This window comes from Balaenoptera borealis (genome assembly GCF_965194805.1).
Source record: "Balaenoptera borealis genome assembly, chromosome: 8".
In the NCBI taxonomy this organism is placed as follows: Eukaryota; Metazoa; Chordata; class Mammalia; order Artiodactyla; family Balaenopteridae; genus Balaenoptera; species Balaenoptera borealis.
The window spans coordinates 40,737,146-40,759,074 of NC_138865.1; the positions used below are offsets into that span (position 1 = coordinate 40,737,146).

Here is a 21,929-nt window from a genome sequence, read left to right on the forward strand (position 1 = left end):
CTGTCCAATGATCCGGAACAGGGTGCTCTACTTTTGTGTGAATTTCAAGCTCAGGATATAAACACCGGCCTGGACTTGGAGAGGGGGCTGGTGAGGGCTTCCCTGGGCCCTGCCCCCCACTCCTCTTCCTCTCCAAGGGCCCTCACCACGGAGCGCTGTGGGGCACAGACCCAGTGAAGCCAGGCAGCATCTGGGTGTTAGCAGCACTTGGTGCTCACCCGAAATGACAGCAGGACGCCGACCCCATTGTCACCAGCTTCAGGGCAGCGCCCTCCTCCTCTGAGGAGGAGAGTTTCACCTAGCTTTCATCACACAGGGCCTCCACAAGCTGTAGTTCCCTTCCCCTTCTTGCTGGAGTGAATTGAACCTTTTCTTTCCTCCCTCCCTTCCCCCTTCTCTCTCTCTGTGTCTTTCTTTCCCTCTTTCTTTTCTTTCTTTCTCTCTCCCTTTCTTTCTTTCTCTCTCCCTCCCTCTCCCTTCTCTCTCTCTTTCTCTCTTTCTTTCTCTCTCTCTCTCCTCCCTCCCCACTCCCACCCTTCCCTCCTTCCTTCCTTCTTCCCTCCCTCCCTTCCCTTTTTTTCCTTTTTAATTGAGATATAATTTACATATAGCATTGAGTAAGTTTGAAGTGTACAACGTGTTGATTTGACACATTTATACATTGTGATTTGATTACCACTGTAGCTTTAGTTAACACCTCTAGCATGTCACATAATTATCATTTCCTTTTTGTGAGAACATTTAAGATCTAGTCTCTTAGCAATTTTGAAATATTATAATATAGTATTGTTGACTGTAATCACTGTGCTGTGCATTAGATCTCTAGAACTTATTCATCTTCTAGTTGCAAGTACCCTAAACAACATCTCCCCAATTCCCCAACACCCCAGTCCCTGGTAACTACCACTCTACTCTCTGTTTCTATAATTTCAGCTTGTTTTGATTTCACATATAAGTGCTATCATGCAGTATTTATCTTCCTCTATCTGGCTTATCTCACTTAGTATAATGTCCTTGAGGTCCATCCATGTTGTTGCAAATGGCAGGATTTCCTTCTTTTTCATGGCTGAATACTACTCCATTGTATATTTATACCACACTTTTATCCATTCATTTACTGACAGACACTTAGGTTGTTTACATATCTTGGCTATTGTGAATAATGATGCAATGAACATGGGAGTGCAGACATCTTTTCAATATCCTGTTTTCATTTCCTTTGAATATATACCTGGAATTGTGATTACTGGATTATATGGTAGTTCTATTTTTAATTTTCTGAGGAACCTCCCTACTGCTTTCCATAGTGGCTGCACCAATTTACATTCCCACCACCAGTGCACAAGGGTTCCCTTTCTGCCACATGCTTGCAGCACCTGTTATCTCTTGTCTTCTTGATGATTGCCATTCTCACAGGTGTGAGGTGGAGTTGGGCCTTTTCTGTCCATGATTTCAACCATGTCTTCTGAGGTGCGGCTTTCCTTACACGTCTCTGGATCTGGACTCACCCGGTTCACTTAGGTGGTGGAGGTGTGGCCCTTGAGTGTTGGCCATTCCAACCCGTATGTCCGGTTTACACCTCTTTGTCTTCACCATTTGGATTCTGCCTTGGTTATCTACTGCTACGTAACAGATGACCACACACCGAGAGCCTTAAGACAGCACTCATTTACTAGCTCTGTAGGCCAGAAGTGTGGTGGACTCAGCTGGGCTCTACGCTCAGGGAATCACAAAGCCACCGTCAAGGTTCAGCTGGGTTGGGCTTTTATTTGGAGGCTCAGGGAAGAATCTGTTTCCAAGGTCATTCAGGGTGGTGGTAGAAGCCAGTTCTTTGTGGTTGTAGAACTTAAGACCCCATTTTCTTGGCTGTTAGCTAAGAGCTACTCTCAGCTTCTAGAGGTCACCCATATTCCTTGTCATGTGGCCCCCTCTGTCTTCAAGCCACAATGATGCACTGAATCCTTCTCATGCTTTGACTGTCTCTGACTTCCCTTCTGCCACCAGTTGGAGAAAGCACCCTGTTTTTAGGGATCATGTGATTATATTTGGCCTATCTGGATAATCCAAGGTAATCTCCCTACCTGAAGGTCAGCTGTGCCATGTAGCACAGCGTAAGCATGGGGGTGCTGTCTCATCATAGTGATTGGTTCTGGGGATTAGGGCAGGACATAATTAGGGCCATTTTAGAAATTCTGCCTACCGTGACAGATTCTTTTGCTTCCAATATCAATAGTATTTGCAGACCTGCCTTTGCCCTCATGACTGGTGTACCTTGGCGATTACTACAGTGTGCTTTTATTTCCAGGACCTGAGTTCCTTCTTTTTCAGAGAGGCAGTTGGCATTTTGAAGCCACTTGGTGCCCTAGAACCTAGCATAGTGACCAAAAATCGGTGTTTAGTGTTTCTGTGTGATGCTGAATGGCAGGGAACCAAGAAATGGTGGCCTATTGTATCATTAAATGATCACTAAAGCTTCTCATTAAAGCTAAAATTACAAGGGCTGAGATGTTCAAGGCCCTGTGTGTTTGAAGTCTCATGGATCATAAAATGGGAAGTAATCTAATGTCCTAGGGCATCTGCTTTTTCCTGTCACAGCCAACTTCCAGGAAACGTACCAGAGGAGTCTTCCCACCTCTGCTGGAACCTCCCATGATCAGGAGCTCATTACCTTATGATGTAGTCTATGCCATTCTTGAACAGGTCTATTTATTAAAAAAATCTTCCTTCTATTGGCCCACATTGGTTTCCTTCTGACTCACCCAGTGTACCCATTTATAGCCTATAGCCACACCAAATGCCTCTTTTCTCTTATGAAATATGCTTATGCAGAGGTTTAGAGGCAGGCACCAAGACTTGGAGCATTTCTTCTCCAGCTAAACTCGAGCTTTTCAGGAAATCTGGCACGTTGCCTTCTCTTCTGATGCTGGGTACACCTTTAGAATGCAGGCTCGGTCAAGGGCAAGGAACTTTTTCTGTTGTACTCATCACTATATCCCCAGCTCCTAGCACAATGCCTTGTACATAGTAGGTACCAGTAAATACTTATTGATGGGCCGCAATCTCCTTTGGAACTTAGGTGTTTGCATGTTCTCCCTGATTGACATTGCTCAGTCTTGTGAGCCATCCCAGGTCTCTACCTAGAAACAGTTAATGTTCTCTGTCTTAAATCCTTTCCAGAACTAGGCATATAAACAGATAAATAAAACAAGTTAATGATTCAGGTGCTTGAGAGAAGTTGCTTCCATAAGTAACAAATTTTGGTGCTTGATTTAAATTGTACCTCAGAGTTGCAGCAGGCAGGAGGAGGTAACTTCATTACAGAAGAAAAAAAAGATCATATTAAACTTGGAATTGGTTTGCCTTCTCCTCTCAAGTGCATGGAGTCACTTAATCAGATGCATCTCTCAATGTGAGCACTTGCTGCGGAGATGGGAATGAAGCCCCACTGACAATAAGAAGAAATTCCTTTCCAGAACAAATAGAAGATGTGGTTGCCTTGCTGCTTATTAAATAGTGGTCGCCTTGGTACCTAGAGGCAGCAAATTTGGGTATTCATGGTGGGTATTTGCCGCAATGTTCTAACATTACTGCTCAGTTTAAAATGCTTAGTTTTGTATAACGTAATTATTGATACATTTGCATCGTTTTTCTACAGGAAAAAGTGTAGGTAATTATATCGGTAAGAAATTGGAAGTTAGAGCCACTGGCTTGGTAGCTCAGGTCTCTAACCTGAATGCATTACAATACTCCCGTGAAAGAATTCCACACATAAAAATTTCAGGATGTTGTTCTGCTCTCTGAAAAATTGATGTGGTACCTTATAGGTAAAATAAGGGTCTTGCCTCGTCTTTACAACATTTATCGCTCCACCTTCCAGCAGGTATTTACTGATTCCTGTGATACATAAAGAAGTGCAGATTTTAAGTAGAACTTTCAAAGGAAAATCTCTAGTTGTATCATTTAAGATAGCTAGAAAAGCAATTATAGAAAACAGCCGTTTATTGTCTTTTAATACTGTTTGATAAACATCAGAATAAACTAGTTTGTTTTTGACAACTTTGATCTGGACATAGTGTATTTTACACATATTGGGCAAATCAGTTAAAAAATAGAGCTCACTATTCTAGGTAGGAAATTTCAGTTGTTTAATTCTTTATTTGTTATCTCTTTCAATAGTGCGTCTAATAATTAACTGACATGATTACAAAGCTTTGAATTGTAAGTTATACAGTGCTAGAAAGAAGCTAACCCCTATTCTCCATTCTTCTCCTCTCTTCCAAACTCATATTTTGCTGTCTCTAGATTTTTGCATGTTGTTAGAGTCCAAAGAATACATTAATTCTGCAACCATTTTAGCCGAATTTCATTGACTAGTTAATTGACTCATTCAGCAAACATGCATTGGGCCTGCCTTGGGTTTAGATCACAGCACTAGGGTTAGAGAGTAGAAAAACTCTATAAGAGATAAAGGCGACTTACCTTAAAAAAATTTTTTTAAGTTAACAACACATCCATCACCTCACATAATTACTTTTTTTGTGTGTGTGGTGAGAGATTCAAGATCTCTTCTCTTAGCAGCTTTCAAGTATATAATACACTATGGTTAACTATAGTCACCATGCTGTACCTCAGATCCTCAGAACTTACTCATCTTGTAACTGGGAGTGTGTACCCTTTGACCAACATCATCCAATTTTCCCCACCTCTCAGCCCCTGGCAACCACCACTCTACTCTCTGTTTCTATGAGTTTGGCTTTTTTAGATTCTCAGAAGTGAGATCATATAGTATTTGTCTTTCTGTGACTGCTTAATTCACGTAGCACGTTGCCCTCGAGATTCATCTATATTGCAAATGACAGGATTTCCTTCTTTTTTACAGATGAATAATATTGCCATTACATATAAAAATATACCACATCTTTATCCATTCATTTGTCAATGGACACTTAACGTTGTTTCCATGTCTTGGTTATTGTGAATAATGCTGCTGTGAACATGGGGGTTCAGATATCTCTTCGAGATACTGGTTTCATTTAGAGGAGCCTTACCCCTAACGAGTCTATAGACCAGTAGTTCTCAAAGTGTGGTCACACCCCAGTATAGACATTGTGTATGTGTGTGTGCACACACACATGCATGTACTGTATACATGCTGATAGCCCTGGAATATACTACAGTAGGAAATGGACATTCATGATTTAAATGAAATTAATACACTTTATTTTTTAGAGCAGTATTACGTATACAGAAAAATTGTGCAGAATATACAGAATTCCATCTACCCCTGTTCCTCCATCTCCCCCACTCTCCCCTATTATTAACATTTTGCATTAGTGTAGTACATTTGTTACAATTGATGAACAAATATTGATACATTATTATTAACTAAAATCCATAGTTAACATCAGGGTCACTCTTTGTGTTGTGTGGTTTGTTGGGTTTTGACAAATGCATAATGTTATATATCCACCATTACAGTATCATTTAGAATAGTTTCACTGCCCTAAAAATCCTCTGATTTCTACCTATTCATCCATCCTTTCCTTTCCCCAAACCTTAGCTACCACTGATCTTTTTACTGTTGTTTCTATGGTTTTGTCTTTTCCAGATTGTAGTGTAGTTGAAATAAGACATTCTATAGCCTGTTTAGACTGGCTTCTTTCACTTAGCAGTATGCATTTAAGGTTCCTCCATGACTTTTTGTGACTTGATAGCCCATTGAATAATGAATATTCCATTGTCTAGATGTGCTACGCTTTGTTTATCTATTGAAGGACATCTTGGTTGCTCCCAAGTTTTGGCAATTATGCATAAAGCTTCTATAAACATTCATGTGCAGGTTTATATGTGAATATAAGTTTTAAACTTCCTTGAGTAACTACTAAGGAGCACAGTTGCTGGATCATATTGTGAGACTATGTTTAAGTTTGTAGATTCTGCCAAACTTCCTTCCAAAGTGACTGTAACATTTTACATTTCCACCAACAATAAAAGAGAGTTCCTGTTGCTCCACATCCCCACCAACATTTGGTGCTGTCAGCATTTTGGATTTTAGCTATCTAATAGGTGTGTAGTGGTATCTTACTGTAGAATATTTATTTATTTATTTTAATTGAAGTACAGTTGATGTACAATATTATATAAGTTACAGGTGTACAATATAGTGAATCATAATTTTTAAAGTTTAGATTCTATTTATAGTTATTATAAAATATTTGCTGTATTCCCTTGTTGTACAATATATCCTTGTAACTTATTTTATACCTAATAGCTTGTACCTTTTAATTCCCTACTGCTATATTGCCCCTCCTCCTTCCCTTTCTCTGATGATAACCACTCGTTTGCTCTCTATATCTGTGAGTTTGCTTCTTTTTTGTTATATTCACTAATTTGTTATATTTTTTAGAGTCCACATATGAGTGATATCATACAGTATTTGTCTTTCCCTGTTTGACTTATTTCTTAGCATAATACCCTCCACGTCCATCCATGTTGTTGCAAATGGCAAAATTTCATTCTTTTTTATGGCTCAGTAGTATTCCATAGTATGTGTGTGTGTGTGTGTGTGTGTGTGTGTGCGTGTGTATAATATAATATATACATACATACATACATACATACCACATCTTCTTTACCCATTCATCTGTTGATGAACACTTAGGTTGCTTCCATATCTTGGCAATTGTAAATAGTGCTTCTATGAACACTGGGGTCATGTATCTTTTCAAATTAGTGTTTTTGGTTTTTTTTTTTTTTTTTTGGACATGTACCCAGGAGTGGAATTGCTGGATCATATGGTAGTTCTGTTTTTAGTTTCCTGAGAAACCTCCATACTGTTTTCCACAGTGGCTGCACCAATTTACATTCCCACCAACAGTGTATGAGGATTCCCTTTTCTCCACATACTCGCCAACATTTGTGTTCTTTTCGATGCTAGCCATTCTGACAGGTGTGAGGTGATATCTCATTTGTAGTTTTGATTTGCATTTCCCTGATGATTAGCGATGTTGAGCATCTTTTCATGTGCCTGTTGGCCATCTGCATTTAGGATAATTTTCTTTTTAAGAAAGCAACCTAGGCACCTGAGCCTCATAAATGCACTGCACAGATAGGCAGGAGTGGAAAGCTGTAACATAACTAATGCGTTCTGAGTCCTGCATGTTTCAAAAATAATTTTCTTCATCATCATTTGTATTCATTAACATAGCTAGTTTCAGTCAAGTGTCAGAAATGGTGAGAGCTCTCTGAGGCCCCCTCATCCACTCCTCTATTATACTGAATTTTTTTCTCTGCAGCATATCCTTCACAGTTCTTCAGTTTTAAAGAACTGGTCCTGTTGGGCTTTTCATCTTATTGTCAGTGCAGTGAGTTTGCAGCTGATTTGCCTGCAGGGGAAAAACGTCTTGCTGTAGGTATCTTCTGGTGTCGTTTTGGACAGTACCTCACACAGAGTTTTGGTTTACATAGATGGTCCCCTGGTATTTTCTAGGTTGAGTTTGCTTTGGTGCCCGATGGAGGTCAGTGTCAGTAATAGTCATGATCGTCAGCTTCACCAACTCTGCCCGTTTCAGGATTTTTGCCTTTTGGTGGTAAAAACCAAAGACCCAGAAAATCGACAGGATATTGCCATGTTAGAGGTAACATACACTTTGCACATCATGCCTCATCTCAAAACTCTTTTTGAAAGTTAATACGGCAGATCTTATGGTAAAGCCCTTTTTAAAAAATCTCAGAACTATTTCTCCGAAGTTTTGCTTTTCTCAGTTTTATCCCATTAATAATAATTATAATATTAGTTGGGAGAGGGGGCTGGGGGTCTTGTCTTGGAGCTGTTTTTGCATAGAAGGTATATTTCTTTTGCTCATATATACATATATATGTGTGTTTTGCTCATATAAAAATACATGTGTGTATATACATATTATATATTATACATTATATATTATTTATATATTTTTGGCTAGGGTATTCTAGGCCAGTGCTGTCCAATAAAACTTCCCTGATGATGGAAATCTTCTGCAGTGTCTACTACAGTAGTCAGTAGCCACATGTGTCTTTTGAAGATTTGAAGTGCAGCTAGTGTGGCTGAGGAACTATATTTTTCATTTTTAATTAATTTAAATGTAAATTATATGACCCCATGTGGTTAGTGGATAAGAAATATAGGGGAGCACATAGACTGCTTGTTGAGCGCTAGCTCTTTCCTTTGGCAAATTCACAGATATTTTATGGGAGGTGGATCTAAACTAAATCTAGAAACCTTTTGGCCTATTAACTTCAACTATGGAGTTTGAGATGTTTACTTAAAAATGTTTCTTGATGTGATTCTCTGTGTCCAGTGTGACCCGAGATAGTTCTAAAGAAGTTTGTAAATAACACACAGGAGGTTTCAGGAACACGAAGGTTCAGTCTTTCCGTTGGCGTGCTCTGTGGGCCAGGACAAAGAGCTGAACAATTCTGAGCTTCAGTTTCCCACGTATAACGAGAACCATGGAAAGTACACTGTCAAGGTATCTAGCTTCAGTGGTAGATGGGACCTGAGCAGAGCCATGGAATGAATTCCCTCTGCTCTGGAGAATTCTGATTTGGAAACCAGAGAAGTCAGGTGACTGTGAAGTATAGTAGTCAGGACTGGCTGGGTTATGTTGTGGCAACAGCAGGTCCACCCGGAAATCTCAGGGACTTAACATCACAAAGGCTCAGTTCTAGCTCCATCCAAATCTAATGTCACTGGGCAAGTGTTCAGGGTGTTTGTCCTCCATGCAATCACTCCGAGATCTTGGCTGTTGCCATCTTGTTCCTTCATCATTGAAGCCACCAAGCTCCATGCAGGAGAGAAAAAGAGTGTGAAGGGTTGCACACCAGCTCTTAAATGTTTAGACTCAGAAAGGACACAGTCCCTTTTGCTCACACTCCAGGGGACAATGCTTGACCTTGGCCTTGACCGTGCAAGGGGGCTGGGGAATGTGGAGGAGTCCACAGATATTTGGTAAGTAGTAAATGTCTTTTTCATACCAAATCCTTTGCATTTAAAAAATTCCAACACTTTAGAATGATTTTGGAATTTTCAACTATTTCTGTTAAGTCACTTAGATATAATTTGGAAGGTTGTGCAAAATATTTTATCTCTAGGCTTTAGTCCCAGTTTGGAATTTAATTGGATACTCTATTTCTCGGTAAATTTGACTTCTATTTCATGTTTAACGTTTGCTGTTACAATGCTAATTCACCTTGAGGTCCTTTGGGCACAGGTGCTCATGGATTAAAAAAAGTTATTGATAATAATTTCATTATCCAATTGAGCAGATTTAGTTCATATCTTTTGGGATGTGGACTAAAATACAAATGGAAAGAGTATCATACATAATTTCCTCAAGCTTGTACTGAACTTGGGCATTACTATATTTTAGAAGCTACTATATTTTAGAAGCATGCTGTGATTTGTTTTGTTTATTTTTAGTTTTGCAAAACCCAGTGTACTACAGATCCTGGTGAAATTCATTCTTCATTCATAACAGCCAGCTTTAAAGTGGCAAACATGGAGAAATCACTCAATTTTTTTCTAAATCTCCTCTTTCCTCAACTATCATTTTTCTGCCATCAAATGGAACTTATACAGATGTGCTTTCTGTCATTATATCTGAAATTTTCCCAATCATAGAAATTTCCAGGGCATTTGCCAAAAATGCAGATTCCCTGTTTTCAGTGGATCTGAGATGTGGTCTAGGAATGTGTATTTTAACAAGTACTCCTTTTAAAAAAATATTTATTTATTTATTGAAGTATGGTTGATTTACAATATTGTGTTAGTTTCAGGTGTACAGCATAGTGATTCCATTTTTTTTGCAGATGATATTCCATTACAAGTTTTTACAGGATATTGGGTATAATTCCCTGTGCTATATAGTAAATCCTTGTTGCTTATCTATTTTATGCATAGTCGTTTGTACCTGTTAATCCCATATTCCTAATTTGTCCCTCCCCCCTTCCTCTCCCCTTTGGTAACCATAAATTTGTTTTCTATGTCTGTGAGTCTGTTTCTGTTTTGTATATACATTCATTTGTATTATTTTTTAGATTCCACATATAAGTGATAACATATAGTATTTGTCTTTGGCATGTTGCACTAAGCATAATATTCTCTAGGTCCATCTGTGTTGCTGCAAGTGGCATTATTTCATTCCTTTTTATGGCTGAGTAATATTCCGTTATATATATATATATATATATATATATATAATGGAATATATCTATAATGGAATATATCTATATAATGGAATATATATACATATATATATATATAAGATGTGATATATATATATATCACATCTTCTTAAGCCAATTGTCTTGATGGGCACTTGGGTTACTTCCATGTCTTAGCTATCATAAATAGTGCTGCTATGAACATTGGGGTGCATGTGTCTTTTCAAATTAGAGTTTTCATTTTTTTTCCAGCTATATACCCAAGAGTGGAATTGCTGGATCATATGGTAGCTCTATTTCTAGTTTTTTAAAAAACTGCTGTTTGCGTAGTGCAACCATAGTTTTAAAAAAACTACTGTTTTACATTCCCACCAACAGTGCAGGAGGGTTCCTTTCTCCATATTCTCACTAGCATTTGTTATTTGTAGACTTTTTCATGATGGGCATTCTGACCGGTGTGAGGTGATACCTCATTGTAGTTTTGATTTGCATTTCTCTAATAATCAGCGATTAACAAGTACTTCTTGATGATTCTAATGTTGGGATAGTCTGGGGACTCTGCTTTATCTTATTTTAAGGTAACCAAGTTGGTCTAGGATTGGGAGGTTGGATTCTTGTCAGGCTGAGAATAGGATTCTTGTTACATAAGTAAGGTTAATGACAAAACACTAGCTAGTGTCCTTGACAAAGTACAGTTGATAAATTGGGTTATATTTCATCAACTTCTCAAACTTCAATCATTGCTCTGCCATTTTCACAGTTTTTGTGTGGTCTCATAATGTGTACAGTTATTTGTTTAATATTTTTCTTTCCATTACATAAACCAACTTATTTAAATGGGAAATTTTATACTGTGAAATCATGATTTTACCGTTAAAAATTTTTGTGTACCACTTATAATTATTTCATGTACTCAATGTGAAGCCTGCACCATATTTGGGGAACACAGTATAAATTAATTCATTGTTCTGTGTAAGAAGGTCTCTGCTTTTAAAGTACCAGTTTATGGATTTGTTGGCTGAATTATGCCCTGTAAGCTTGAGATATGCAAACATGCTTGTCAGGATTCAAGCATTTACATTTCATTCATAGCCATTAGTAGTCTTTATCAAAGCAGAACATTTTTGGTTACACTAATAAATACTCAGAGCTCATAATAAATGATCATCACAACTATCATTTGTGATTGTAACCATTTGTTTGACCCTGCCTTTAGTTAAAGGCTATGCTCATCTCTATGTTTATTTATGGTGATCACAAAAAATAATACTATTTTCAAATAGCCTTTTTTTTTTTAAATTATTTATTTATTATTTATTTATTATTTTAATTTTTGGCTGTGTTGGGGCTTCGTTTCTGTGTGAGGGCTTTCTCCAGTTGCGGTGAGTGGGGGCCACTCTTCATCGCGGTGCGCGGGCCTCTCACTATTGCGGCCTCTCTTGTTGAGGAGCAGAGGCTCCAGACGCTCAGGCTCAGTAGTTGCGGCTCACGGGCCCAGTTGCTCCGCGGCATGTGGGATCTTCCCAGACCGGGGCTCGAACCCGTGTCCCCTGCATTGGCAGGCAGATTCTCAACCACTGCGCCACCAGGGAAGCCCCAAATAGCCTTTTTAAAAAAGTAAATACTAAGTCCATTCACCATGATTTTTGTTTCAGAAAAGGTGCTCACTGTACATATCACTAAGTACCTGTACATATATGTTCAGACATGGAACGTTTTCCATGTTCTGCAGAAGGTTCTGTAAGGTAAATTTAAATGTGTACAGTGTTGATATTTTTGGCAATATCTAACAATTCCATCTTACTGAGAGCTACATCCTTTCTATTTTCTTGTATTTACCATCAGTCTAACACCCTCTCTTGACCCCATGTTCTTCTCAGTTCCCACCTTTAAAGGAAATTTCTCTCCCACTCCAGGCAGGCTTTTCTCCTCTTATCATGGGCACCAATGGCTTCTGCTTTATTCAGTTCAGTGGCTGGTTCTCAGATCTCATCTTATTTGACCTATGGGCTGATGTTGACACAGATGGCCTCTCTCTCTTCCTGGAGACTTGTTCTCATTTGGTTCCCAGGACCCCTTCCCTCCACCTTGATTTCCTTGTGCCTCTGGGTCTCTACTTCTCAGTCCCCTCGGCTGAGTCCTCCTCATCTTTCCTCCCCTTTACATTGGACTCAGATAAAGACAATGAGACAAAGACAAAGATGCATGTAGAGAAATGTTTCGCAGGATAATTTATTTAAGTAAACAATTGGAAACAATAGGAGGATGGTTAAGTAAATCATGAAATGTCCATGTAATGGAATATTGTACAGTGTTAAAGCATTTTTTTCAAAGAATAATGAATGATATTGGAAATATCAGTGATCTTTTAAATAAAAGTAGGATATTCAACTGTTTATAGAATTATGCAATTTTATAAAAAATTACATACATATACAAGCACACTCATATGTATCACATACATGCTGAGACAAAAGGCAGGTATAAGTATATCACAATTTTGACAGATGTTAGCTATTTGAAAAATTCCAAAAAGAACATATGTTATTATTATGAAGAAAATAATTTTTGAAAAAGAAAGCAAAACTTGTAAAGATTGGAGAAAGATCTGCTTCCATGGGTGGATTTCCAGGGAACTATATGGCAAAGGGGCCAGTGGAGAAACATGCCAGATTTTCCTGAACCATGTCTTTTGATGTTGCCTTTTTATTTTAAACTGGCATGAAGTCCAAGGATATCATGCACAGTTGCGTTCTGATGTTAGAAGAAAAATACATGTGGAAAAACTTGATGTGATTTTCTGAATATCCATTACTTAAAAATATTTTGCTCCTGGAGGAGCCAGGACAGAAGGGAGGACAGCTGTGGAAGGAACCCTTCTATGCTGTACTGCTGGAGTCACCAGCTTTGACTTGAGCTTGAGGTTGAACTGTTTAATTGACTAGGACTGAGTCTTAAATACCCATACACACCTGTTCTAATATCGTTGAGTGACTGGAAAGTTATGGAATATAGATATCTTTCAGTAGGAAAGCAGAGTTTGATGTAGCACATTTGGGGCCGGTTTGGGGGGAAAAAACCAAGGCAAACCCCATGCCATGTGTACAGCCCAATGAGATGAGATTTCTTAATGGATGGGTTTGCATGTGCTTTATTATCATCTCCTCTGTGAAGTGCATCTTCATTAACCAGGACTCATGGTGTGGTTGCCAACTTTTTGTTGCTCTCTCTCAGTGTATCAGTTTTAGGTTCCAGTGGAAAGATGTTTCAATCAAATCATCTTCCATTTAGGACATTAATTCATCGAGGGCTGGATTGTCCTGCAGTGACCTAGGACAATGACAGAAGTCTTGACTTACTTTTAGTATATATGGGACTTTTCCCCTTGGGCCCAGGGTGTGATGCATATACATTTTAAAATTGAAAATTAAATTATGTATTTCACAAATACATACAAGAGTAGATAATAACAGACACCATCAACTGCCATCCAGTTTCAGAAGCAGCACGTTAACAAATATATTTAAAAAGTATTAACAAATACTCGAGCCCCATCCCATGGACGCCTGTCCCTGTCCCTTTTCTCCCCTCTCCAGCATCACCTGCCATCCTGAATTTGGTGTTACAGGTGCATGTTAATTTGCTTTGGGGAGGATAACTTTTCCAGGCAACTATATCCAGTTAAGTAGACGAGAGCTCAAAATACCACTTCCCGACTGAGTGTAACGTAATCGCTCTTCTACCAGTGGTCGGGGTCAGCCTCCAAGGTGGTTTTCTTGGCTGACCTTCCCTTTTCCATTGTGCTGGCACCGCCAGGATTTGTGTGGAAGGACAAGGGTTGACTACAGCTTTTGGAGTTGTCGATGCAGCAGAATCTTCCAGACAGGTGACCCCTGATGACTCATCACAGGCTGGGAGTGCTGGTTGGTGCCCTCCAGTGTGTGACATCTCTCTCCGAGATGGGTGGGGGGTGTCACTGGACGAGGCTCCTCAGTATGCGTGTCCCCCCAGGGCCCTGGCAGAGAACATTAAGGGTCCAAAGAGTCAGGAAATCCAGCAAGCACCATCTTTATTGTCTCCAATCACATTTATGATCTTTTCTTGATCAGGGTTCAATTTGTTGTCAAAACCCTCCCCTCTTACCCCTGGTGGAACAGTGGACTAATCACTAAGTTTTCTCTTATCTCAAGTTCCTGTACTCAAATGTTGTAACTGAGGTAGCTAAGAGGATGCAAATTAAGTGCAGTAGTACTTCCTGAAATAGTCCAGGTATTCCACTAAAAAAGGGATTTCATGGGAGACGCAGGTTTAAGTAAACTCCTTAAAAAATGGCAAAGCTTCACAGAAGCTTCAGTATGCTAATGTTTATTGTGATTCTCCAAGAGCGAAATGTATATGTAGTGATTATCAAAGTCACTTGACATGGAATTTTAAAAATGAAGCATCTCATGAAATGATAGGCTTGGGACAGACTTTGGAATCTGCTGGAATATAATATTCACTTTCCAGGCATTTTTTCGCTTTGTTATGCTTGCTTTCTAAATGGCTGCCCCTGGCAACAACAGGAACTCTGTGTGTGTGTTGGGGGAGGGGGGAGGTGTGTTAACAAACTGGATCTTTCCCAAACTGGTTAATTAGTTTATCAGTCTGCAAATTATAGAAAGCTCATTAAAGGCATTTTTCTGAAGGATTTTGGTTTTCTAGCATCCAAGTCTCCTACATTCTCGAAATCTCTTTTGTGCCAAATAGATGAAAAGTTAATTCCATTACGGAGTGCCGAGCTGCAAAAGGAAGTTCGAAAAATGCCCATTTATTTTTCCATTGCAGCCTTTCCCAGGAGGGACTGTCTTCGGACCCATTCTGCCGCTAATGGTCTAGTGTTTTTGACAGATTTGCAGTTGTTTTTGCTTCTGGGATGAGCAGATTGCAGGGAAGTTCCTGTAATGACTGTGGGGAAAGACACAATTAGCTGATAAAAAACCAAGTGATAGAAAATAAAAACGGGTTGAGCGTTAGTGTGTTTTAGAGTGAGGTGACTGAAGGGAAGAAGAGCAGGAAACACAAATCATATTTACTGGGATTGGAATAGAGTTTGGCTGCCCTCTTGTCTTTGAAATTTCAGTGGCCTGGCCCTGGGGGTATCTAACCTGGGGAGGCTGAATGTACGTCATGAGCCTCCTTGTTTCCCTTGTGTTGATTGGACCTGATTGTTGCATTTACTGAGATTTTGACTAGCAAATTACCAAGAAGCATTAATTTAAAAATTTTAATGGCATTATTATTTTATCATGCTATTATTTTTAACAGTATTACTTAATTTTTTCTACAGCTGCTGGAGCTTGAATTGAAAATAATTTAAAAGTGGTAAGTTCAGTACGGTTGTATGTAAGACCAATCAAAAAATTGTATGTTGAATGACTAAATTAGCATTTGAAAGTGCTGAAGTCAGTGGAGCTGTGTGAAATTATGTCTGAGATAAAGGGAAATGGCGTCTTTGATTGTTGTGGGCACCAGACAGTCCAGGTGGTTCTGCTGAGTTTCACGATGAGCTTATATTAGTTTATTATTCTAAATGCCCAGCTCTCAAATGGCCCTAAATTATGGTGCCAAGTCCCCATAGTACAGCAGTTGGAACACTTTTCTTTCTTTCCACCTCTGCTTACCTAATATGGGATCCTGCAGACGTCTGCCATGGGTCACAGCAGGGCCACTTGAGAGGATTGTTGAGATGGCCGGAGACCTGAGCAGAATATCCTCCTTTCCTCCTATCATTTATGAGCCACACAGAGATGCACACACACACACAGACACACACACACAGACACACACACACACACACACGTATGTCTGGGGGGGTGAACGTCCACTGAGGAGGAAATGGGAGACTTCTGATGGTTTCACAATCTATTCACTCTCTGTCGCCTTAATTTCTTTCCCCCATTTTCCTGTGGTGTTTTCTTCATTATGCCGCACAGACAATGTCTAAAGTCATTTCCTGTTCCTTTTCTGTACTTAGTCAAACATTTAATGGGGATGATGTTGATAGTCCAGTATTAGGTTTGGTGAGTGGGAAGGAGATTTTTCAATGAGTGAGACATGGTGTCTGCCCTATAAAAACCTCACCATCGAGTGGGTGGACCTGTGTTATTAGCCAGAGAGGTCTTCGTGGAGAAAGTGAGTTATGAGTGTTAAACGAAGTGGGGAGAATGATTCAAATATCAGAAGAGTGGAAGTATTGTGACCAACTTTTTTCACACAGGGGTTCCCTTTTCTAAATTGTAGATATTCTACTTATGGCTTCATTGGCCATTTATCTTTCGTAATCCCTTGGGTACTAATCCATAGTTTTAAGCAGTGGAATATTGCTTTTCACTGTTGATCAATTTCTACGTGGGTTGCAGTGGTATCCAGGACTAAATGTGCATTGAAAGATGGCTAAGTCAATGGAGCTGTGTGAAATTAATGTTAGCTCAGGACTAAATGCAGAATGAGGTGTGTCAAAGGGGTCCAAACAAAATATTTTTTTTTCTGTCCTTCCTTTTTGTGCATTGGTGTGTTCCTCTGCAGCTGAGCTGAAGGGGAGCATATTACTGAGATGTTTGTGCATCTTTGATGCCAGTTATCTCCTTGTATGTAAGTTATGTAACTGTAATAGAATTCTAGGAAAAAACCTCAGTGGTTAAGTGTGCTTCTTTCAAAAAGAGGTAAAAGCAGTATATATTTTGATATAGTCAGATGTGAGACTACTAATGCTAATAGGAAAACTTATAAGAGTTAATAGCTTGGGCTCTTTCTATTCTGGCTATAACCAAATATTGGTGAAAATTCAGCCTCTGTTGTTCTTGATGGGAACTTGAATGAAAATTTATTTTGACCTAGCCTTACATTGCTGTGATGGGTGGTTAACCCATGGTAAGCTTCTGGTGAAGACGTTTTGGTGAAATTTTAAAAATCATTTTTGGAGTGCTAGATCCTTGAGTTTACCCTTTCCCCCCAAGCTTCAACTCTATTCATGTCCCAAAGCCCTTGGTATGTTGTCAGCCCTGGGAAGTCTCTTCACGCTATCCTGACATGTTTATTCATTCCCTCCTTTGGGCTAGCTCATAGTTTCGCTGTTGTTCCTTCTACAGAATAATCTGTGGTTAAGTCTCTCTCTCCCCAACTCAACTCATCAAGGGCTCTCCCAGGACATCTGCATTCCCAAGTCTGCAGGCCAGGACTGTCACGTAGGGAGTGCTTAGTAAATATTTGTTGCATTCAATTCATTTGTTGAGAGCCTACCTCTACTGTGATGTTGGAAGTTCACCAACTCCAGCGGTGTCCTGGAAATCTCTTATTACATCCCACCTATGTCTTCAGAAGCCTTTCAGCAGATTTCTGAGATGAGGAAAAGATGGTTCATATTAAAATTCAATTTCCTACAAGTAGAGAGAAATATACAGATGGTCTTTATCTCTCTCTTATTCTATTGAGATAGGCTTTTTGGAGTGGGGAGGGGAGGGAGGTGGTGAAGTCTTGGTTTTTAGGAACAAGAGAAAGATTAGAAGTGCTTTTAACAAAACCTGCTTGATTCATTTTGGAAGGTGGCTTTTTAGTGACCTTTCATAATCCACTGCTAATGGGATTTTCCCCACTGGCATAAATTTTGCTTCCTGGTGATGATAACTTGGGTGACACCATTAATATTCTCTTCCTTGCTCTGCTGAAAACAACAGCATGCCAAATGAGATGAATGGCAGGGGTTATATGGGAAGTAATGCTGTTTGCTGTGCAAGCAGTGTTGAAAGGATCCCTGCTAACCAAATGCTTAGACAAAACATGCTTACAGTGGCTCTTGGGAGAATATTCATAATCAGTCTATGGCATCATGTTGATTCAACATGTCATTGTTAATGCAAGAGTTTACTTCAAATTCAGGCATAGTGCTGAATATTCAGTGATTGCTATCAAAGGACTTAGTGGTGTGTGTGTGCGCGCGCGTGTGTGTGTGTATTGAAACACTAACTAATGGTCCTTTAAACAAAGGCACAGAATAAGCCCCATTATGTTAACAGGTTTTAATGACTTAGACATTGATTCATGGGCCAGTGGAAGCAGGTAGGCTCACCTGGAAGAATATATAAGCTGAGAAGATGAGCTGGGGAAGGGTTTCGCCACTTGAGTGTCAAACACCCTTGAACTGCCATAGCTGAGAAAGTACATCTCTTTTCTCTGCTGCCTGCTGGCCACCAAATGTAGCTTCCCAGGGACTATGGAGGCCCTGATGGCCAAGGCCTTAGGCTATTGTAAAGTGTACAGCCTAGAAGAGATGCTTGATGGTGGTCAGCCTTGGTGAGCTCTCAGCATTCTGAGTATGCAGAATATGTTTCTGTAGCTCCATTGGTCTCAGCTTTCACAGTTGTGCCTTTGGGTGGAATTTAGTGAATGTATATTATTCACTGTTGATCAACAGAGATGTGTGCTCGTACAAGCGGGTACTATGAGCAATCCTTTGCTGTAGGATTATACATTAGTAATGTATATGTGATAGTAATGTATATTCACATATACATTATATTATATACAATATTATACACACTATACATTATATGGTATGTACATTAATATATTAGAATCTGGTAAAAGAGGTTTTTTTCCCTGAAAATATTTTGAAGGTGTTTAAGAATCATTGGCTTGTAAGGGAACTTGTATTCTCTTGGTTAAATCCACCTAATTTTTATAGATAAGCAATCTTGTGTGTGTGTGTGTGTGTGTGTGTGTGTGACATGATACATTAGTGCCTGAGTAGAGAGCTGGAATTCAGGGCTTATAACATCTGGCCTAACACTCTTTGTACTACTCTACACTAACTTGTCCTTTCTTTGCTCTTCCCTGGTTGACTTGAGTCATGTCCTGGTAATGGGAATCCCAAAAGCACACTCTTAGTGATTCAAGGTAGTATTTCCCATCTGTCCCTGAAATGGGAGATAGTGCAGGTTGCACCACACCCCAAAGGGTTTGACAGGAAAGCCAGCTTTAGTTGTGAGACATGATGCATCTCTCTTTCAGAATTTAATGATCTGAAGAACTTTACTTCTAAATTATTTTTCTCGGTTTTAATGAAATTGCTTAATGTAATTAAGTGCTATGCAGCAGTAAAGAACGATGCACTGTTTACAGATCTCCCATATCCTAAAGGTCAAAAAGGAACTGGAAAATTAGTCATGTGCCTTTTAAATTATTTATGAATTACCCTGTGGTCTAAAGAAATGGATGTTAGTGTTAAAGGGAAACCAGCTGATTTTCCACATCAGATTACAGAAGGGCATTTTAATATCAGAAATAGAAACTATAAGTACATGTAATTCTTCACACCAGGGAGCAAACAGCATAACTCAGGTTTGTTGTTTATGGACAATCTTTCCTGGCCCCCTGTGTAGAATTCTGATTTAGGTTCATGTGTCTGCTGTCAACTCGATGAGGATTTGTTAGTGAATGCCCAGGCAGAGCTAGTTGTTGATATTTGTTTCTCTGCCTGAAGCCTAGGGACAGAATTACAGCAGTCCTCCAGTACACAAGGAAGCTAAAGCATTGACATATGTTTATTTAGTATCCATAGCAGTGGACTTTATTTTATGTTTTTTGGGGGGATTATCAGACTGTGTCTCTAGACATATATATTGTTTCTTTTTACAACTGCTTTGATTTTACTAGGGTGCAAATAATATTTCCCAAGCCCAAGTAATTTCCCTTCCAGTAGATTTGAGACTTTTGCTTGACTAACCATTGATATTTTATACCCCTTTGAAAATTAGCAACATATTTGTAAAATACCCATGTCTACACATGACTGACTCCCTTTTCCTTTGCCATATGTCTCCATGATTGATTGAGGGAATTTTATGACTTAGAAAAATTCCAGTACATATGTTATCTTCTATATTGGCAAGGAATATTATTTGGAAATATGCTCACTTTCATAAGATCCCTTCGCATGGCTAGTGTGGAAACAGAGAGGGAGCACTTGATCTAAACCCTTTAAAGAGATTTATAAAAGATTGTGGGGAAAGGTTTTGTACTAATTATTATTATTTGTTTTTAAATTTATTTATTTTTAAAATTATTTATTTATTTTTGGCTGCACTGGGTCTTTGTTGCTGCGCGCCGGCTTCCTCTAGTTGCAGCGAGTAGGGGCTACTCTTCATTGCGGTGCACGGGCTTCTCACTGCGGTGGCTTCTCTTGTTGCGGAGCACAGGCTCTAGGCACGTGGGCTTCAGTAGTTGTGGCACGCAAGCTCAGTAGTTGTGGCTCACGGGCTTAGTTGCACTGCGGCATGTGGGATCTTCCTAGACCAGGGCTTGAACCCGTGTCCCTTGCATTGGCAGGCGGATTCTTAACCACTGCACCACCAGGGAAGCCCATGTACTAATTATGTACTAATTATTAAGAAGGCCTTTAAACATACTCTCTTAAGGAATAAACACTCATCCTTAAGCTCCAAAATTTCATCAGAAATGTTCTCTTTCAGCAAGGAGAATAAATTCTCTCTAGTGAGTCTGAAGGCCTACGATGTACCTTTAGAATCAGAGGCTTTTTCTGAAACACATTTCCCATGACCCATAGGGGTGTGTGCAGGCTCAGTACATGCTCTTGGAATCCTTACACCCAACAAAATTTTAAATTCACATCCTGTTGTTTTGTACTGTGCCACGGTTTACATTTGTATCAGACAAGGTTTTAGTTGCAGACATTAGAATCCACAATAGCTCACTTAAACACAAAAGGATTTATTAAGTGGTGTAGGTAGCTCACAGACTCACTGGCAGGGTGGAAAACAGATTCAAACAGATTCGGGGCTGAGCTCCCAGGAATGACTCCAAAACCACACTGTCGAAGCAGACTGTTAAATGTGCTGCTGCCTCTGCTATGACCAGGGGGCTGCCTGCCATGCCAGTATGTCCCTGCAACAGCCCCTGGTCCTCCTCTGCCGTCTCCGAAACTTTTACAAACACAGCTCACGGCGCTCTCGGGAGGGCATGGGCCCAGTGTTCATGGTTGGATTTTTTAACTTGAATTGATTTGCTGGTGGCATCTGTGCTCCTTCCTGCCTGTGGGTTTGCACAAGCCTTTCTGCCTAATTGCGGTACCTCTCTTTCTTCCCTTCTGATTGAATTTCCATCATCCTTCCTTTGGCTTGAGGCCAAGATGTCTTACTTCCAAGAGTCCATCCTTAATAGCTGCTGGCTTTAGGAACTTTCCTATTTCATAATGCCCTACAATAATTTTTAATAAAATAGAAATGGTGTATATTTAATGTGTAAAAATGATGTTTTGATATATACATTGTGAAATGATTACTACAGTTAAGCTAACGAACATATCCATCACCTCACATAGTTATCATTTTTGTTGTTGTTGTGAGAACACTTAAGATCTACTCTCTCAGCAAATTTTAGTATAAAATACCATATTATCAACTGTAGATACCATGCTGTACATTAGATCTCTAGAACTTATTCATCCTACATAACTGAAACTTTGTACCCATTGACCAACATCTCCTCATTTCCCCCACCTTACTGTCCCTGGTAACCACCACTGTACTCTCTGTATCTATTATTTTGACTTTTTAAAGATTCTGTATATAAGTGAGATAGTGCAGTATTTTCCTTTCTGTGTCTGGTTTATTTCACTTAGCATAATGTTCTCCAGGTTCATCTATAGAGGACAGGATTTCCTTCTTTTT

The 21,929-nt window shown here is 39.4% G+C and overlaps 1 protein-coding gene and 1 long non-coding RNA gene across 5 annotated transcripts in view; one reads left to right on the forward strand and one right to left on the reverse strand.

The window, feature by feature from the left end:
- Positions 1-21,929, forward strand: part of FRMD3 (FERM domain containing 3) — a 380,805-nt gene that overhangs the window by 97,402 nt on the left and 261,474 nt on the right. The gene's annotated exons all lie outside the window — the stretch shown is intronic.
- LOC309633038 lies at positions 460-20,564 on the reverse strand. The gene is made up of 2 exons (XR_014247265.1): positions 11,809-20,564; positions 460-11,487 (listed from the first exon to the last, which is right to left on the reverse strand). It is a non-coding gene; the product is annotated as an uncharacterized lncRNA (long non-coding RNA).